The following is a 19,235-nucleotide window of genomic DNA, read 5'->3' on the forward strand; positions in this document are numbered from 1 at the left end:
CGGGTGTTCGATGGAAAATCAGCCCCGGTCAATCAGTTATCAAATGACCCATGCGACTTTTCCGCCGTGGTCAAAGTAGCGGTGTTTCGGCTACCGGCTTCTGACCGATTTCGAGCGATTTCCGACCGACTTCTGACTTCCAGCTTCTGACTTTAGCTTGTTCGGACAGCATAGTTTTAAGGGAGCGATCCTCCAATGAGACGTTGCTACGGAGATTAGACACGCCTCGTCTATTGTCTATTGATCACATCGCGTGATATCTGCAGAACATTCTCCTGTTTTATTAACAACTTTATAAAAGTTTCTTAATATTTTCCTGATACTGAATTTCAATGTTTCATTCACACAGAATTACACAGAATTATAAATTCTGCATTTAGAACTCAAACATGGCACACTTCTTACACACATATTACTAGACTGACCTAATTAAAACAATGATTACAATAATGCATTTGAAGAAAACCCACATATTGAATACATTGAATAGACATGTTAGTAATTACATCATGGCATGTATTATTCTGTATATAGTTAATACTTTAAGTAATCGACAATTGTCCCTTTTGAGATTCAAGATTGAGTCCTTAAGCATAGTTTAAACTTTGACCGGAGTCACGAGTGACCGGGTCACGATGGACGGTCAACACAAGGGAGGTATTGATAGGACAGATTCGTCTTTAAATCCGTTGATGGGTATTTTCCTGTTCCGTCCGATAATACAAGAGGGTTTTGTGAGAGAATCAATAGATTTAATGTAATCAGATCCACGTGATGGGTTCTGATTAGTTTATTGCTGATGAGCTAAGAAGTCCTTTAGACAGAGTCCTTTGTTAAAAGAAGTCACGTCATCACTTCAGGAAATGGATCTTTTGGACCAAATGAAGCTTTGTTCAATCATGCCTCTGGCTGATGAAGCCATTTGGTAACGTCTGTCGAACGAGTCCCTACAATATATATATATATATATATATTAGGGGTGCAACGGTTCTCGGTATAAAATTGAACCGTACGGTTCAAAGTGAATGTATATTAGTCGAGAAAGACAGCGCATGTGTAACAGTATATGTACTGGATCGTGCATGTCTTAAAGGGAAAAAAAAACTATTACTCTCCTGCCTGTTTTTAATGTTAAATCGAACAACAAATAACAAAGAAATCACTCACTGCTCTTGACTGAACAGTTTTTGTAACTTCAATAATGATTAATCTTTATTTATTTTATACAGTAAAGATAATATGCAGTGTTATTTTATATTTGATTAATTTATCCGTTTTCTGTACCTGAAAACTACTGTTAGATACCTGAAAAGCACTGTTTATTTTATTTGAATATTTGCTTTATTGTACTTATTTGTGATGTTGCTTGTAGTTTGATTGTGTGTTCTTATTTTCTTTATTTTTATTTGACAGTAGTCCTATTTTCCCTAAACATAGCACATACCGAACCGTACCGAAACCGTGACCCTAAAACCGTGATACGAACCGAACCGTGAGCAATTTGAACCGTTGCACCCCTAATATATATATGGGGCAGTCGTGGCCAAATGGATAGAGAGTCGGACTTGTAACCCAAAGGTCGTGGGTTCGAGTCTCAGGTCCGGCAGGGATTGTCGGTGAGGGGAGTGAATGTCCAGCGCCCTCCTCACCTTCAATCTCACTGAGGCTGAGGTGAGACCCTTGAGCAAGGCACCGTACCCCCAACTGCTCCCCGGGCGCCGCAGCAATGGCTGCCCACTGCTCCGGGTATGTGTTCACGGTATGTGTGTTCACTGCTGTGCGTGTGCACTTGGGTGGGTTAAATGCAGAGCACAAATTCCAAGTATTGGTCACCATACTTGGCCACATGTCACTTCACTTCATATATATATATAGAATGTTAGAATTACGTTAGGTCTGTGACTGGTAGGTTTAGGGATGGGTTCCTGTGATGGGTAGGTTTAGGTATGGTGTAGGGAAGGGCCATTCTATAGTGAATTTCAAGATTTTATCAAACATTCCTATATTCCCATATGTATGACTTTTAAGATGTTGTCTTTGTGGGGTCCGACTAAAGAAGCTGTTAGGGACCCTTGTTACCAGATATGTTGAAATACCCGGAGTCAAAGTTTAAAAAATAATAATACATTTAAGAAAAATTTAATGAAGAATAGTTTGTAGTTTCATCAGCAGAAGCCAGCTTCATGTCTCACAAGGAGTTCGTAGGCCGCTCTGCGTACATTCACATTTCCACAACAATTATACTCTAACAGAATCAACTAACTACGTCATTACTTCAGGTTGAATGATTCTGATTGGCTAAGAAAAAATAGACAAGATTAGAAATTTTCCACACATGGACAGATAGTAAGAAGCATATCTCCCTTCGTCGCGGTGATGATGAGGGGGACCCTGGATTTAGGTACCGGATGTCCTTTTGGGGTCATGATGTGGCGTCTGCTGGTCTCAAGCAGAATGCCAGTTGTCCAGTACAAAGGGACCTGCACAAAACTCTTAGCACACATACACAGATACACATGATTCACAGCTTCTTCAAGGCTGAAGTTGATCTGAGCTCTGCTCTGAGCAGGAAACTTTCCCCAAAACATACTGATAACATGTTCTTTTCTCTCAGTGAGAGGTACAGAGGAAAATAGACGCTTTAACATACATTGAAGAAGTCATTCAAATATTTTAACAGAAATATAAATGTTGATTAATAACTTAAAAGATATATATTGAAGCGGCAGTGGATTCCAGAATCCACCCCTTCAAAGCCCACCACAATGTTGTAAATTCCTGACCTTACTGTCTTAGTGGGGCCAGCAGTATAAACCAGAATGTGTGTGTGTGTGTGTGTGTGTGTGTGTGTGAGTGTGTGTGTGTGTGTGTGTGTGTGTGTGTGTGAGAGAGAGTGAGTGTGTGAGAGAGAGAGAGAGAGAGAGAGAGAGAGAGAGAGAGAGAGAGAGAGAGAGAGAGAGTGTGATCAGTGCTCATGCAGGATTGCTAAGAAAATCATCTCTTGTCTTTTTTCTACCATTATGGCATTTCTTGTCAGCTGCCATTCTGGAATGAGCTTCATAACTGAATGTCTTGATTGCACTTTGAAACAGCCAAGTATTCTTGAGTCACACGGATCTCTGAAAAGTGGTTCCGTTTTTTCAAAAAGTTTGCACAACAGCATCTGGGAACCTGAATCATCCAATTCTTCTCTCTCTTCGATGGCCTCGCAACAATGTCCTTCAGCAAGAATGAAGGCATTGTTAGGCCTTTTGATTTTGGACATGGAAGCCTCCACAGACAGTGGGGAATTCGACATTTCCCCCAGCCGTTTGACCACTTGAGTAAGTGGCTGCTTTCCTGATCTTACGAGACGTTTCAGTTTCCCAAGATAGTTCTCAAATGTGCTGCACGCATCAAGACTGCCAAAAGCCATTGCCTGTTCCGGCAGATGTACCATTGAATGTATATTGTACACCATGAAGTGACTTCCATAGAGTTCTTTTGTTTTTCCAACAAAGTATGTCATCAGCTCTTTACAGTAGCTGTTGTGGTCCACTGCCAGAGTAGGGCAGAGCAGAAGACCCAAGGCAACACTGAACGCCATGAAATGTTCATACAACTGGTCCGCTAGAATTCCCTTCAGCACAATCTAGCCAGTGTATACAGCAAACTGACGCAGTTCTGTTGCCTTCCACCTGTCGATGTCTTCTAGGTTCCTTGGTTTTCGGGCAAAACAGCTTGGAATGACTTCCCTAAGTGACAGCAGCCTTTGAGTCACTTCATTTATTTGCCCAGCAGACATTGTCACCTTTCTGTCTCCTCTAACCCAATCTGTGATGAGCTTTTTCATCACACCCAGGCAGGCTTGGTGCATGTAGTCGATTGGAAATTGCTCTACCATGTCCAGTGGGAGGTTCAAAAATGGAGACATTGGAATGTCTTCATTCTCCTGACGTCGTGTCATTTCAGCACGGTATGTGGCATTGGTCTGTAGACTTTTTTTTACCATGGCTCTTGCAGGTGCGTCACACACAACACATCTGATTTTTATGTCTTTTCCATCCAAACCATTTTCAAGTAGTTCCTGAATGTCTTTTATGGCTTCTTCTGTAAAATCCTGGTTTGGTGGGACCAATTGTCAGTGTTACAGGGAAGACACTGATGGGTGACAGGTGAATGGCACAGAGGATGGGCCATGACGTCTTGTCATGTGTCATTGGTGCATAGAGTGAGGTTGTTCACCTCTGGGTAAGTCACATGCCCAGAAAGGAAGCACCATAACAGCATCATATAATTAATTACAAGTGACCATCAGATTTTTACATCACTTAGAAATAAAGTTGTAAATCAGATCCGTAAAGCTAAAGCAAATTTCTTTATTGAGATAATTAAAGAGACAAATGGAAATGGAAAATTAATATGGGAAAATGTAAATGATCTGTTAGGATGAAATAAAGATGTAAATTTCAAAGATCTGCAACTTCAAGTTAAAGCAGAACTAAGTAACTTTTTTTACCTTCATAAATAGTTTTCTAAGTCCTTACGATGGTTAATTGACTTGTAGTGGTGTGTTTGAGGCGAGCACTAACCCCCTCTGGCACGTCTACGCCAAAAAACAGCACTTGCAACTTGAGCAGCACCGACCCGACACAATCTCGTCTCATGTTCACGTTCACGCGAGAGTGACAAAATGCTTTACGGTAATTCAAAAATAATGCATACTGTATATTATGACTTTATAAGACAATTTCGAAAATTACCCACCTCCATCGAGTGTACTGTATTTGCAAATTACCCACCTCCTCTTTCTTGTACTATATTTGCAAAACTACTGCGCTGGTGAGCGTTGTAGTCGTTGTAGTCCAGAGCTGCGCTTGGAGTATTTATGACAGTGTCATTCACTGAAGGAAACTGTAGGGGGAGTTTCGCAAATCTTACTGAGTTCTTCTTTAAAGGTATGCTAACTGATAATTTGGACATTATCGTCAATAGCTTTAACAGATTCTTTATTAGCTCAGTTGAGGATTTGACGATGCATTTTAAATGCCCAGACATCCCATACAAGCCTCTAGATCAGGGATGGACAACTCCGGTCCTGGAGGGCCAGTGTCCAGCAGAGTTTAGCTCCAACCCTAATCAAACACACCTGAACCAGCTAATCAAGGTCTTTAGGATTAGTAGAAAGTTATAGGCAAGTGAGTTTTTATCAGGGATGGAGATAAACTCTGCAGGACACTGGCCCTCCAGGACCGGAGTTGTCCATCCCTGCTCTAGATGCTAATAAACCAATATTTAGTATACAGGATATATCTGTTCCTGACGTTATAAAAATAATTTCATCTCTAAAAAGTTCAAAAGCCAAAGATACTTTTGGTTTCACTAATGATCTTTTAAAACTCCATAAAGAGGCTCTTGCAAGCCCAATTGCACACCTGATAAATCTATCTATAAAACGGAATAGTGCCCTCAACATGGAAGACTGCTAGGGTTATCCCAGTCTTAAAGGCTGGTTATAAGACAAAACCAGAGAATTTTCGCCCAATAAGCATTCTACCAATAATTTCAAAATAGCTGAAAAATGGGTTGCCTCACAGTTAATTGAACACCTAATCAGTAGTGATACCCCTTTCCATCCAATTCAGTTAGGATTTCGCAAACATCACTCTACAGAAACAGCCACTTGTTATTTTCTTGAGAATTTAAAAAAGCCTGTTAGACCAGGGCAGCTTTGTAGGGACTGTTTTTCTGGACTTGAAACAAGCCTTTGATACCATTAATCATAATGTGTTTCTTGCTAAATTGACTTATTTTAATTTCTCTGAAAGAGCACATTGTTGGATGCAATCATATTTGTCAGACAGAAAACAAGCTGTACAAATAGGAAATTCACAGTCATCTTATCTTACTTGTTCTGTTGGAGTCCCACAAGGCTCAATACTGGGACCGATTTTATTCAGTCTCTATGTTAATAACTTACCAAATGTCTGTTCAAATATAAAAATGCAATTATATGCTGATGTTACAGTATTGTATACTCATGCAAAAACAAAACAAGAAGCTGCTGCAATACTTTCTGGGGCCATGTTACCAGTGTCCCATTGTGTCCGAAACTCATGTTTATCTCTGAATACTACAAAAACTGTCTGCATGTTCTTCTCACGGCAGCCAGCAGAGGGGCCAGAGCCATCTGTCTTTGTCACCTCCGTGAAGTTGGCACCCCATAAAGCGAAATAATCCCCAAAACTATGTCATTCGTTTGTGCTACGTTTGTGCTGATTTGTGCCGCAAAAACGAACGTTTGTGCTGGTTTGGTGTTTGAGATATTAAGCATTATTTTTTTGGTCGTGTGACGTCATTCTCCACCCCATGTCGTTCAAATTGCTTCAAACCGGTGCCATTCGTTTGTGCTCGATTTGTGCTGGTTTGTGCCGTTAAAACAAACACTGTATCTGTTTTCTTTCCACAGATATAACAAATTTAATTCGGGAGCTGTGACGTCATTCTCCACCCCATGTTGTTCAAATCGCTTCAAACCGGTGCCATTCGTTTGTGCTGGATTTGTGCTGGTTTGTGCCGTTAAAACAAACACTGTACCTGTTTTCCTTCCACAGATATAACCAATTTAATTCGGGAGCTGTGACGTCATTCTCCACCCCACTTTGTCTAAATCGCACAAAACTGGTGTCGTTCGTTTGTGCTGGATTTGTGCTGGTTTGTGCCGTTAAAACAAACACTGTACCTGTTTTCCTTCCACAGATATAACCAATTTAATTCGGGAGCTGTGACGTCATTCTCCACCCCACTTTGTCTAAATCGCACAAAACTGGTGTCGTTCGTTTGTGCTCGATTTGTGCTGGTTTGTGCCGTTAAAACAAACACTGTATATAAGACCTCTTCTTAAATATAACGAAAAAATGTTTTATGAACAGTGTAACTCTCACCCCATGCCATCCAAATTGCTCCAACCCGGTATTGTTCGTTTGTGCTCGATTTGTCGCTAAATGATGACTTTTTGACTTAAAATAAATAAATAAATAAAAACCAAATCATTTCCACCCCATGTCTTCTTAAATCGTTACAAAATGGTGCTGTTCGTTTGTGCTCAGTTTGTGCCGTTAAAAAAAGCAACAATGACATAGGCTAATCTTAAATATAAAGTAGGCCTAACGAAAAATATTTTTACATTCAGTTTGCTTAAAACCGGTGCCCCCCACATGCTCCAAATTCGCTCCAAATTCGCTTAAATTTGTCCAAAATAGTCTCATTTGTTTGTGCTGGTTTGTGCCGGCAAAATTTTCGTTTGTGCTGCTTCGGTTTTTAAAATGTAAGACATTGAATTATAGGCATGAACTCACTAGCCTGAATGAAGAATTAGAAAAGCTTAATAGCCTAAATAACCTACTTTAAGTCTTCAAGTAAAAGGTTAAATAAATGTTTACTTTTAGCCTGCTAACTTTACACTTGTAAAATATTTAGCCAAAAACGAAAAAAGATTGAATAAAAAACATCGGACTCTTTTCTCTCATAATATGTAAAAACAAACAAACAAACAAACAATCAAAAACAAGAATAACAGTTTCATATTTCAAAGAAATATGGAATCATCATAGAAAATAGCCTACTATTCCCGGTACACAAATCATCATACACAAATCACAAATCGTAATTTTATTCATGGGTACAAAATGTGATTATTCTTTAATAGCCTATTTGTTTCGCATGAGTGGCCCTGAAACGCCGTTCAACTCAGCATGTCTTGCATGTCCCATCACGCAGTTCATCTGATGTAGGCTATTGCTCTGCATATTAGTTACAATTTTTCTATTTGGTTGTTTCATATATTTCTTGCCACTGTAGCTGTCTCGTGCAGAGCACAACAACACACTTCTCTTGTCCACGGAGGCGCCGGCGCGATCCCTTCCATTGTTTTCTGATATTTTGGGTTTTTCCAATGAAACACAAATTATGCTATTATTTATAAAAAATAAAAATAATAAATCTTCTTGTAATAGTGAGTGAAACATGTTGCATCATGGAGGTTTTTCTTAGGCCTTTTAATAATAAAATAAATACAAATAAATAAAAATTTCCTCAATGTTGTTTTAGACAAAGCCAAATGAGTATTTTAGGGGCCGCCCACACATTCGAAACAAATTTTAAAGCATAAACTAATTTAAGTTTTACCCTTAAACCAAAAATACAAAAAAACTCTTAACTAATTTTTCAGTTTCTTAATAAAAAAAGCTATTTGTCTTTGTTTTTTTTTTCAAGTAAAATAATGAAAAAATAATGTCTTTATTATTTTATTATTATATTTGTTAAAGCAGCACAAAACATTTTACGGCAAAAAAGATTGAGACTATTTTGCCAACGTTTTGTGGCCTTGAAACACACACACACACACACACACACACACACACACACACACACACACACACACACACACACCATATTTTATAGCATTGCAAACTTGATTTGCAGCCTGATTATTATAGAAATATAACAGTCAATCTAAACATCTAAACATCAAGTAGTCTAATCACCTTGGCCTAATTAACTGGTTCTGGTTAATTTATAAACTCATTTTATCCGTTAACTCGTTCTATTTAATGTAACAATTGCAATTCACTTTGTGTATTTGTTTTTTTTTTTTTTTTCTTTATTATTATTGTTTTATTTAAAGAAAATAGCCTTCGCCTATAGGCTACTTTACATTGATTAAAGTCTGTTTGTTTGAAAGGTAAATTGCAGTTAGATGATGAAATAATCTGAGCATAAGCAGATCCACAAGATTCCACTGGGCCTGTTAGTTGCAGCGTTTTATCTTTGTCCGCGGAAGATGCGAATCGATGTGTTCAAATGTTATACACGCGTTCCTGTGAGTTTCTTGATTGCACAATAATTAATAAAAGAATTCACTTCTCTGAAGTGTCAAACAAATTTTAAATTAACCTGTAAATTACCCTGCACACATGATTTTTTTAGTCTCAGAGCATACATCTTTTCCGTATGCAGACCTTCCTATGCATTGTTTAACGTTTTTGAAGGGCGCAGAAACACGTTAAACATGTATTTGAAAATTTACCATGCAATTGTATAGTATTTTATTATTATTATTTATTCAAATATCTGTCCCAGTGCTATAGCACAGCATAGAACAAAAGGTAATCAATTACAGGGATTCTTTTAATGGCACAAACCGGCAAAAATCGAGCACAATACCGGGTTGGAGCAATATGGATGGCATGGAGAGTTACATAACATAAAACATTTTTCGTTATATTTAAGAAGAGGTCTTAGATACAGTGTTTGTTTTAACGGCACAAACCAGCACAAATCGAGCACAAACGAACGACACCAGTTTCGTGCGATTTAGACAAAGTGGGGTGGAGAATGACGTCACAGCTCCCGAATTAGATTTGTTATATCTGTGGAAGGAAAACAGTTACAATGTTTGTTTTAACGGCACAAACCAGCACAAATCGAGCACAAACGAATGGCACCGGTTTGAAGCGATTTGAACGACATGGGGTGGAGAATGACGTCACACGACCAAAAAAATAATGCTTAATATCTCAAACACCAAACCAGCACAAACGTTTGTTTTTGCGGCACAAATCAGCACAAACGTAGCACAAACGAATGACATAGTTTTGGGGATTATTTTACTTTATGGGGTGCCAACTTCACGGAGGTGTCTTAGTCAGTGGAGATAGACTAGATGTGTTAGAACAATTTAAGTATCTTGGTGTGGTCTTTGATTCACATCTGACATTTAAGCAACATGTAAAAAAAAAATCACAAATATTATAAAATTTAACTTGTCAAATTTCCAACGTATAAGGCCTTTTCTTACTGTTGAGTCAGCAAAGGCTTATATGCATGCAATAATATTTACTCACATAACTTACTGTTATACAACCTGGTCTCATACAACCGAGAGCATCTCAAAACCTCTCAAGGGTTTTTGGCGACTCACTTAATGTACAATGGCGCAGAACTAAATTTAGCCAAATGGTGGTGTCTATCAGAGCCACAGTCATGGAATACATTACCAGCTCAAGTTAGGAATTGTGACAATTATTTAACCTTTAAAAAAACCTTAAACAATGGCTGAAATAAAACTAGCGATGTACCCATATGTAAATAATTTTCTCATTGGATGTCAGTTCATAGTGGCCTTTTAACTTCTATGTGACTGCTGTTTACTGTACTTAGTCTTTGTTGTTCTGTGTAATATGTCTACATGTATGTTGTTATGTTTGTAAATAATCTGTATTTTGTGTTTTATGAAACCTGCTTTAGGACAACGGATGAAATTGTGCTAATTCCGGCATATTTACACTGATGCTCATTGCTCATTTGTTGATCAATGTGCACTGTCCTAATTCAAATAAAAAATAAAATAAATAAATAAATCATATAATTAAAATAGGAAACAGCCAAGCTGGCAAAATAATATAAAATGTTTAATAGATTATCAAAATTTGTTTTGTTTTTTTAACATTTCCTGCTAATCTGTCATCATAGTTATGCATTTGAATTCACTAACTTGAAATTCGATTCAATATCAGTTATTTTGGATATGCTGTATATCAGGTACAGTACATGGCAAATTTTCTCAAGAAAAAAAAAAATCTCTCAACTAATGCTGTAAACTACACATTCATATTGAAGGTTAAAATTAACTGATTTGTATACAAACTTAAACTACACTTAATGTGTTTCAATTCGGACACATGAATGAACTCTGCTTTATGAACTCATACAACCTTTTTTACCATGATTGTTTGTATCATGTTTCTCACTGTTTTAATTTTAATAGGTACAAAGATTAACTGGTAAAACAGTCAATCCATTTCTGTGATTGTAAACAATGCAGCGTCTGAGCAGGACTTTAATTTTGGAGTGACGACATGACGTCATAAGACTGCGCCGAACTCCTGCATCTGCTGAAGAAAGGTTTGTTTTAAGAATTTAATCTGTTTAAATCTATAGAAACAGTTAAAGGTTTTAATATTTTTTATGTAACATTGTGATTCTTTATCTAACTGCAATGAAGGATAATTGTGTGAGTAAAACTCATATACACTGATGAGAAACAGTAAACCTGCGTCTCATTTCTCTCTCTCTATATATCATAAATCAGTTTATCATGAACACGAGTTCAGTCTCTAGCGAGTAATGATGGAGAAACTGAACTTTTCAACTCCGAGTCAATTGAATCAAATACTGAGAATTGATTCAGTGAATCACGACACGTGCTGCTCAAACAGTGAACATGAACGACAACAACAAACACTAACAAACTAACTAATCATGTTCTCATCAGTTATAAATGCCTAAATATGAAGTTTATTCATTTGCAGTGTTAGTTTTTTAGAGAATATTTGTCTAACCGGGTCATTAGACCAAATAACTCTGTTAAATTATTCTCTTAAAGATGGCATTTATAAAAGAGGAGACTGAAGACATGAAGATGGAGTTTATTAAAGAGGAGACTGAAGACATGAAGATTGAATTTAATAAAGAGGAGTTTGAAGAAATAAAGACTGAAGAAACATTCAGTGTGAAACATGAAGATATTGAGGAACAAACAGGTTGGTTTTATTCTCACAGCTGAACTCAGTCATTTGATCATTATTAAAATGTCCAGCTCTACAGAAATAGAGAATATACAGAAGTATAATTTTACAGAAAAGTGTCCTAATTCACTCAGTTGGTTCATTCACTCCTTCAAGTGCACTTACTATAGAGTTAGAGTTAGAGTTTGGTTACTTGTAATTAAGCACTATTAACTCATTACTATAGTGAGTAAATGTAGTAATGTGTAACTACACCACTTTAAATTCAGTGTTTCCATTAAATCTGATCCTGGACCACAAAACCAGTCGTAAGTCACACGGTTATATTTGTATATTTGGGGGCACGACTACTATTTTAGTTATGAAAAAAATAATATATAAACGTTAAGCCAAAACGAATTAATTTAATGCTAAACTGAAACCGGATTACAACCTATAATTTAGCACAAATCCAAATGTTTCCATATTCACGATTTGGAGGCTAAACTATATTATTTAAACACTTTTATTGATCACATACTACTATAACTTTTTACATATTTGGTTGAATGTCTGTTATTTTTTTTTACAATTAACAGGTTGCAAAGTCAAGTTACTAAAACTGATATATGTTGTGTGTACGCGAGGCGCTGGCGCGATCACTTGAATTTTCTTATAAAAGTGGAAACAACTCTAAAATAGGCTACACAGACATTTATGGATGTAACACCTTTCGAATCTGTGAAGGGTTAAAGGTGCAATATGTAATATTTTTGCAGTAAAATATCCAAAAACCACTAGGCCAGTGTTATGTGTTTTGTTCACTTGAGTACTTACAATATCCCAAATGTTTCCAAACTATTTGTAAATCGTGAGAAAATTGCAATTTTAACCAAGGCTCAGTGTATCGATTCATGATTCGGATCGCGTGTCAATCCGCCAAACTGCTGAAATCACGTGACTTTGGCGATCCGAACCATGAATCGATACACTGATTCATAATGCTTCAAAGCTTCAGGAAGCAGTGTTTTGAAATCGGCCATCACTATATAAGTCATTATTTCGTTTTTTTTTTGTTTTTGTTTTTTGCGCACAAAAACTATTCTCGTCGCTTCATAAACTGATTGTAGAACCACTGTAGTGAGATGGACTTTGTAACGACGTCTTTAGTACCTTTTATGGATCTTGAGAGAGGAAATTATATTGCTGGCTATGGAGGCCTTTCTGAGCCATCGGATTTCAACATAAATATCTTAATTTGTGTTCCGAAGATGAACAAAGGTCTTACGGGTGTCAAACGACATGAGGGTAAGTAATTAATGACATAATTTTCATTTTTGGGTGAACTAACCCTTTAATAACCTCCTGTCTAGTAAAAGGGCCATTGAGAGATTCTTTTTGTGCAACTGAAATTGTCGGGAGATTAATTTTAGAGAAGTCAACCATTTGCTTGAGATGATCACCCGTTTTCTCAGAGTATAGATTCATATAAAAATCTCTAAATGAGTTATTGATATTCTTATTATCATGGAAAATATTATCATCTGAGTCAACAATGGTGGCGATAAATTGAGATGCTGCACGTTGTTTTGCAATATATGCTAAAAATCTCTCAGGCTTGTCTCCATGCTCATAAAATCTTTGTTTAGAGTATCTTATTTTCTTCTCCGCATCCACAGTGAGGAGACAATCAAGAGCTGCTCTAACAGGTTGTAACTCTTTCAATAAACCTGCTGAGGGAGATTATTATACATTTTTTCCTTAACCAATAACTGATTCTCTAAGTCATTCTTTGATGTTTTTTAGAGGAGGTATGTGAAATAATTAGACCCCTTGCATATGCTTACAGGTTTCCCATAATAAAGATGGATTAACTGTGGATAAAGAATTAATAGATAGAAAGGATTTAAATTCAGAAGAAAAGTAAACTAAAATTGTGCTGTTTCTAAGGGTTGCAATATTAAGTCTCCACTGTATAGAACAGTCCACTGTATTCCTAAATTGAAGCTCCATAGTGACACTTGAATGATCTGATAGTAAAATACTTTCTATATTACAAGATCGAACTAAGTGCATATTTGTTTTTGACATAAAAAAATAATCTAATCTTGACTGAGTTATAGGAGGTAGAAAAAAATGTATATCCTTATCAACAGGGTGTAGAGTTCTCCAGACATCTACAAAACCAAGATCTTTACAAATAACAAGATTTTTACAAAAAGAGATCTCGCCTGAGCAGTTAAAGACGCAGAGGTATGTGGGTGTCTATCTACGAGGGGATTCAATACACAATTGAAATCTCCACCCACAACTGTTAAATCTGCTGACCTGGCAATCATGTCCAAAAACACTTTTGTAATAAAGTCAGCTGGATGAGCTGGAGGATAGTACGTTTAATATGAGAATAGTTTTACCTTGCAAGGCACCTTCAATAATAACATAGCGACCATCCCTATGTTTAATACAGCTTAAAATTTTGAATGGTAAATTACGTTTAATGAGTATAGCAACACCTCTACTTCTAGATGTAAAAGAAGAAAAGTATATCTGCCCAAAAACACCCTGTTGTAATTTTAGATGTTCTATGTCATTTAAACGAGTCTCTTGTAAAAGAGCAATTTCTATATTTCCTTTTTTCAAAAAAGCAAGTATCTTTCTCCATTTTATAGGATTATGGATACCTCGAACATTCCAAGTACACATCCTAAGCACTGACATTCAATAATGTAAAGACAATCAATACAAATATAATACAGATAATCACAGAATATGTTCCTGTAAGTATAACCTTAAGAAATCTGAGCTTTAAACAAAAAATAAATAAAATACCAATAAAACACAGAAAACTATACAAGGGAACAAACCTGCGAAACATGCAGGAAGAACTATTCCTCCTCTTTTCTTGTGCAGGCAACTGCCTACCTCCCCAAACACAACTCACATCCTTGAACATAGGGTAAACACCAACCTCATCATGCTCTCAGTATCACGATACACGTCTTCACTCAGCGAGTTATTTTGTTTATGTGACACATAACTGTTCGGGAAAGTTTATCAAACTAGCCCAGGCGCTCAATGAAAGCAAGTCACGTCATCTGGTGAATCGAAGCGCTTCACCGTCCCGTTGATGGTCAGCCTCAAAGTTGCAGGATACAGCAGAGCATATTCAATCTTCATCTTCTGCAAACGCTAAAAGCCTTGTTTCTTTATCACAATCGCAGAAAAATCGTTGAAGAATGAAATCCTCGGTCCAGCGTCTGTGCTCCTTTCGGGATCGGTACCAACACGACGAGCTGCGTTTAACACTCATTGCTTGTCCATAAAATTATGGAACTTTATGATGACAGGCCTGGGTCGTTGCTTAGGTCCTGGTAATGGCACTAAAGAGCGGTGAGCACGATCAAGCTTGATCCGTCCTGCTTTTGTTTCAATCTTTAAGTAATCGGGCAGCCACTTTTCAAAGAACTGCACCGGATCACTGCCTTCCGTTCCCTCCGGCAAACCGACTAGCTGCAAATGACACCTGCGCCCGCGATTCTCCAAATCGTCGATGTGCGCTGACATTTCGCTCACTTTCTTTTGAAGATCGACCACCGCTCCCTGCAGGGATTCCGTTGAATTTTCCACACCGGCGATTCGTTTCTCCGCCTGGCCCACTCGCTCCACCAGGGCCTGGAACTGAACAGTTTGATCGTTTATCACGGCTAGAACAGTATTCACTTTCTCATCTATTACCTTCGTAATGTTTTCGGTTAGTTTGTCCAGAGCTTGAGCAAAGTTAGAGTTCGAACTCTCCTCTTCGTGACTCTTCATGCTCACGTCGTCCATATTAGCATCATGCTCGTCGCCGCTGATAGTCGAACTTTTCGGCTCAATCTTCTTAGCTTTGGGCATTCTGTCAGATCCTTTTGAAAAATATTGATCTAAAGACATGGCACAATAACCATCTAACCAAACAGAATGATTTCACTGAGTGAAAATATAAATTAACCGAATATTTGAACTGATGTCACGGGAGCTCGCCAAAAGACGTGTCTACTCTACGACGCCATCTTCCTCCCCCTATTTTTACTGATTTAAAATAGACCAAACAAACACATCGAATTCACAGTTCAGTCTTTTGAAATTTTAGGTTTTGCTTGTCAAGTACTTTACTACAGAGCAAACAGGAAGGCTGCCCATCTCGCTCATTAACAACTGATTCTTCCATTCTTCTTACCTTTGCTGCTGATGCTGCGACTTTTCTTGTTTGCATGTGTTCCTTCATTTTATCTTCCACATTTAGTTTTTCTCCTTTAATAACAAATTTCACCATTTTGAGGCTTAAATTTACAAAATTAATGGCTACTGTTTGAATTCTTCCTAAGTGCGCACTTGTGTTTGTTTCGTTAACTGAGTGATTGCGTCATTAGCCTACATTGCCTGATGTCTGAAAATAATAAATACTCAGCAAAATTATTTATGACAAATAAAGCATTATAGCTCATTTATATTTATTTAATTCACTGTAATTTAAATTTTTAAACAAAAATAAATTGTATGCTATTATTTTTTTATTTTTATTTTTAAATTGTGGTCGGCATATCGCTCCGCATATAGGGCTGCAGGTTGAGAACCACTGCTCCACACCCATTCAAACGCTTACTGCAGTGAAGTGTCGCTTTGCGCGACTCACTGGATGTCATGGCAACTGAATCACGGAGGAAAACTTTAAATATCTCGCCTTCGCTTTAATTTCAGACCATCTCCAAAAAGACATAAAACACTAAACAAATGATTTTGACATGGGTTTATCAAAGTAGGAAATCCAGACTTTTAATTCCTTACACACAATTACTGCTGTTGAAATACGAAATGGAGGCGGGTCCAGATTGAATTCCCTCCGGGTCCAGATCCGGACCAGAGTCCGGACTTTGAGAAGTGCTGTCATACATGTTGTTGATTTTGATGCTTGAAATGTCTAACTTGTTTTTTTGTCTATTTTTGTCCTAGACCTAATGGCACTGAGAGAGGCGAGTCATGAACTTGATGAAAGGGATGAAGAGAAAATTATACATTATAATTATAATTTAAAATCAACAAAGTTTTCCTTACAAAAAGGAGCTCAAAAGACTGGAACTAAAAGTTATTTCACATGCCAACAGAGTGGAAAGACTTTTGATAAACATAGAAACTTTCAAGTCCACTTGAGAGTTCACACTAGAGAGAGAGCCTTCACTTGCCAACAGTGTGGAAAGAGTTTCATACATAAAAATCACCTTAAAGTTCACATGAAAATTCATACTGGAGAAAAGCCTCACACCTGCAAACAATGTGGAAAGAGTTTCAGTCAAAAAGGAAGCCTTGAATCCACATGAGAAGTCACACTGGAGAAAAGCCTTACACCTGCCAACAGTGTGGAAAGAGTTTCATTAGAAATGAAAACCTTAAAGTCCACATGAGAATTCACACTGGAGAAAAGCCTTTCACCTGCCAACAGTGTGGAAAGAGTTTCAGTCAAAAAGGACACCTTATAGACCACATGAGAATTCACACTGGAGAAAAGACTTTCACCTGCCAACAGTGTGGAAAGAGTTTCATTAGAAATAAAAACCTTAAAGTCCACATGAGAACTCACACTGGAGAAAAGCCGTACACCTGCACTATGTGCGGGAATGGCTTCACAGAGGAACGAATCCTCAGGCAACACATGAGAATTCACACTGGAGAGAGCCCATTCACCTGCCAACAATGTGGAAAGAGTTTCATTAGAAATGAAAACCTTAAAGTTCACATGAGAATTCACACTGGAGAAAAACCTTTCACCTGCCAACAGTGTGGAAAGAGTTTTAATGAGACAGGAAACCTTAAAATCCACATGAGAATTCACACTGGAGAAAAGCCTTACACCTGCCAACTGTGTGGAAAGAGTTTTAATGAGACAGGAAACCTTAAAACCCACATGAGAATTCACACTGGAGAAAAGCCTTACACCTGCCAACTGTGTGGAAAGAGCTTCAGTCAAAAAAGACACCTTATAGTCCACATGAGAGTTCACACTGGAGAGAGCCCATTCATCTGCCAACAATGTGGAAAGAGTTTCATTAGAAAAGAAAACCTTAAAGTCCACATGAGAACTCACACTGGAGAGAAACCTCATACCTGTCAAGAGTGTGGAAAGAGTTTCAGTCAAAAAGGAAACCTTATAGTCCACATGAGAATTCACACTGGAGAAAAGCCTTAAGCTTTGATTCATTATTTTCTAAAATCAAAATAAAATTGAACAGCTCAATATTGTAATAAATCAAGGTCAACATAACAGCCTCTTAAATGTTAAAAGCGTGAAACGCTCCTATGCCTTCTCTATAAGTTGTTCGCACATGATGTCAGTGCTGCACGTGAAATGCGGCAGGTGGGCAAGGAGTGATTTTACTATATAAGAATCAAAATTCCTATTTTTTGCATTGTTATAGTTGCTCAAATCTATCAAACCGAGAAACCACAATGAGCATTTACCATTTATGTAACTTGTATAGTTTTTTTTTTTACTTTTTAAAATATCATTTTGTGTCTGCTGATATTGAAATGAATATGGAACCTGCTTACTTTATTTGTTTTTGACTTGGTGAAATATTAACATTCTTCATGGTATCGTTTGCAGGAAGAGAAGATATTTTATCCCATTGAATGATTATTTGGTGTTTTCACTTCAGTTTTGTAGAATTCAATTTACAATGTTGATCTGGTTACCATGAGAACTGTGTCACGCGCTGCTACTTCAGCCATCATATGGTAGAAAATGTCAGAATAAATAAATGTGTTCAACAAGCTGACAGAAGTCGATCCATTTCTTTGTTGGTATAATTTGTAAATATTCACTTTGCCATATGTCCATGGAGGAGAATCGGATGGGCATTCAGCAGACAGACACTAACATATATATTTTTTTATTTATATCAACAAATGACGACCAAAATCAAACCCATAGAATCTTGTGAAGTTTTTTTAAGTGGCTGTGTGCAGTGGCTGAACAATTTGTTATTTTTATGTTGATTTGTTACACGCATGCTACACGGTAAAATGCATATATCAGAGAGTAATCAAAATGGCTCAGGGAATTTATGACTCTGGATAATCTGTGTTTTTTAGAATAGAGATCTCGACTCTTAACTTTACTAGTGCATATTACTAGTCTTGTGGTAAACAATTAATCCGTGCAAGTTAAAACAGAAAAAATTGTCTTTAATCAAAATCTGTTTACTTCCGGTCTGAAATGGCGTTCCTTCTCTGATTACGTCAGTTTGACGGCTTGGGTTGAAAACGCGTAAACCACTCCTCTGCAACTGTTCGTCTGCTATGAGCGAGAGACAGAGTGGAGGAGCACGAGAGATGGAGAGGAGAGCCTAACAAGTGTTGCATGATTTAACGTGTTTCTAAGGCTGTGTTCCAGTTCGTTTTTTAAATGTTGACTGGGATGTACGTCATTGCTTACATTGCACTAGTGCCCACTACTGGCGGAAACTTTGCAATGGCCTGAACTGGAACGTCCTAAGCCCTCCATTCCAGAATGGAGCTGATTTATTATTTATTCTTTGCCCTTACAAAATTGTTTAATACAGCATTCTATATGTATATATGAGTTTTAAATGTTTTAAAAATAATAATTACAATATCATAGAGTTGTTTCTGGTGGGGTAAATTAAACGCGAT

At 37.4% G+C, this 19,235-nt stretch overlaps 1 long non-coding RNA gene and 1 pseudogene across 1 annotated transcript; both read left to right on the top strand.

Moving 5' to 3' along the window:
• The first annotated feature begins 2,918 nt into the window (after positions 1 to 2,918).
• On the top strand, positions 2,919 to 4,312 carry LOC125268147. Its single transcript, XR_007184821.1, has 2 exons — positions 2,919 to 3,323; positions 3,512 to 4,312. It is a non-coding gene; the product is annotated as an uncharacterized LOC125268147 (long non-coding RNA).
• A 5,356-nt stretch (positions 4,313 to 9,668) lies between these two features.
• LOC125268105 lies at positions 9,669 to 18,355 on the top strand (annotated as a pseudogene).
• Positions 18,356 to 19,235: the final 880 nt, after the last annotated feature.

The sequence above is a fragment of the Megalobrama amblycephala genome, linkage group LG5 (genome assembly GCF_018812025.1).
Source record: "Megalobrama amblycephala isolate DHTTF-2021 linkage group LG5, ASM1881202v1, whole genome shotgun sequence".
Lineage (NCBI taxonomy): Eukaryota > Metazoa > Chordata > Actinopteri > Cypriniformes > Xenocyprididae > Megalobrama > Megalobrama amblycephala.